Here is a 2,500-nt window from a genome sequence, read left to right as displayed (position 1 = left end):
TTATGACAATTGGTACGTTTCACTTTAAAGATATTTGACTTAATTACAAAAATGTGCACACTTATAACCGGTAACCTTTCTGCAATCAATATCGATAACTGGGCATTTTCTTTATACCCATAGGTGGATCGCCATACACGGACACAAACGCCAGGCTTATTGCTGATAAAATTCAACAAGGATACAGGATGCAAAAGCCAAGACATGTGGACAGCAAATGGTAAATTACTTACCTCTCATATGTGATATTGAGTAATATTAAGTAAATGAGTGACTGCCTTACAATAAATAATCTCCCAAAAGTCAAGTAAGAACTCTTTAAATTTAGGTATAAAATCATGATGAAGTGTTGGGAAGAAGACCCAAGTGATCGACCTACATTTGAAAAGCTGAGGAGAACAATGAAGGATATGGAGAGGAATCACAAGGTAAAGAAATCAAGGGAGAACTTTGAGAAAGAGAAAGAAAAGGGACTTGTGAATGTATTCTTCTAGTGCTGGAGCACTAGGCCATTTCCGATTGGCTGTTTTGCCTCTGGTTCAAAACGAGTCTTGGTGCTCAACCAAGACTCGTTTTGATTTGCCTGAAAATATACCACTCATTCCCATCTGAATGGTTGTGCAGCTACCCTGGCCCCAGAGGTTTCTCTGGATCCGCGAGAGAGCCTCAAAGCGGTGAAGACGAGTCACGAGGCGGAGAGAAGAGAAAAACCTCTGGTTACCTTGGACTTGAATCTCACTTCCATGCAGACGCCAGGGTCAGGGTCTGAATCTTGGTCTCGGATTGGTTGATATTTACACAAACACGCAAATCAATATGATGGGGTCGTTTTTGGCTGGTAATACCAAGGGGACGCGTGATTGCTAAGTTTCCATTGGTCCCTTTTGTAATTATCAGTTTGGCGCGTTTTACAGCTGGCTTCTGAATGAAAGTGAGGATTAAGTCCAAGGTGACCAAGGCTTCGCGATTCGTCTTTAGCTGCTTCGCGGCTCAAGAGAAAACCTCTGGGACCAGGGTATTGTGCACCAGATGAATGAAGGGGGTAGTTTCTAAAGAAACTGTGGTGCTTCGTCGGTGGGGAAGTAGTACACAAAAAATTAACGCTAACGCTCGAAGGGCTAACACTCGAAACGTCAGCTTTTACAATATCTGTACGGTAGCCAATTTACATTATCAACTCCGTTGATAAAACCCAATTTTTATTGTGCACTAGGACACGCTTTAAATCTGAGGCAAACGGCAACTCGGAAACGGGCTATTGGGACACTGTAAGCTTAAGACAACAAATTAACGCAATTCAAACTAAATGTTGGTTTTCGAGGAGAAGGTAAAACCGGCCTACCAGGAGAAAAACTTTCCGAGCAGTGCAGAGAACGAATGAACTCAACCCACATATGACGCCCAGCATTGGAATTGTTCCCGGGCCACACTGGTGGGAAGCGAGTGGTCTCACCACTACGCCAGTGGTAGGGTTAATGAAGTGGTTTTGTTCTGACGTACCACAACGCTTACCAATTGTCAACAAAAACTGGAAATTCCGGTTAGAAATTCAAATGATACAGTTCATTCACTGGGAAATTTCCGAAAAAGATGGGAATCCCAGGACGTATTCCTCTTTTCCCGTTCTAACCCAAATGACCAGAAAATTCCTGTACCATTTGTAAACTCCCACTCGGCCCAGTTCACCTCAGCCCCTTTCACGCCTTTCAACAGTGTAGATGCAGCCGCCGTTCGGATTTGTTATTTTTTTCTTCCAGCCGCGAGGGACTTGAGCGTGGCGAAACTCCATACCGGGAAAATCCAGTACCATTACGAGCATTATATTCCACCAGATTTCCCGTGCAAATGGTAAACGCCCCACGCGAACTTGATGAATTAAAACTATTCTGCGCCAAAAGCCTAGTCTTCCACTTGCATCTATGTTCCTTTTTTAAATCATATTATTCCTACAGCCACTTGTGAATTACCATATTTCCTCGTTCTCGGCCTTCTTCAGTGTTCGAAATAGTTTGAATCAACTACGGTATGAACTTGTTGGCTTAAATAATAAAGTAAAACTAAGCTTAATGACGTTTTCCTTTGCAGACTTATGTAAACCTCAGTCAGTACGACACAAAAATGTACGCCAATGTCACTGATCTGACAGCCAAGTAGATGAAGTAGAAGAGCTTAGTATGGCTGGAACATTAAAAAATTAGGATCATACAGTCAATCGCACCTTTTCAGTTGATTAATTAAGGACTGTTTAAATGATATACGCCTGACAATGTTTAGTCGGTTGGATCAAGAATTGATTTGTAGGTTAGTCACTGTCTAACCAGATGATAGACCCTGCTCGCAGGTAAAGTTGAATGCTTTCACTCCTAGTATAAGAGAACCTAGCGACGTTTTCAGGTTCAGGAATGTACTTAATTAATGTCCTCGTGGCTTATGCATTAGTAAATTGAAACCCCGACCCCCCGACCCCCGGGTCATAGCGTGGAATTTATCATTTACGAAG

Source organism: Montipora capricornis, chromosome 13, assembly GCF_036669925.1.
Source record: "Montipora capricornis isolate CH-2021 chromosome 13, ASM3666992v2, whole genome shotgun sequence".
Classification (NCBI taxonomy): domain Eukaryota; kingdom Metazoa; phylum Cnidaria; class Anthozoa; order Scleractinia; family Acroporidae; genus Montipora; species Montipora capricornis.
The sequence above is the reverse complement of the archived record's forward strand: the minus strand, read 5'-3'. Positions refer to the sequence as shown.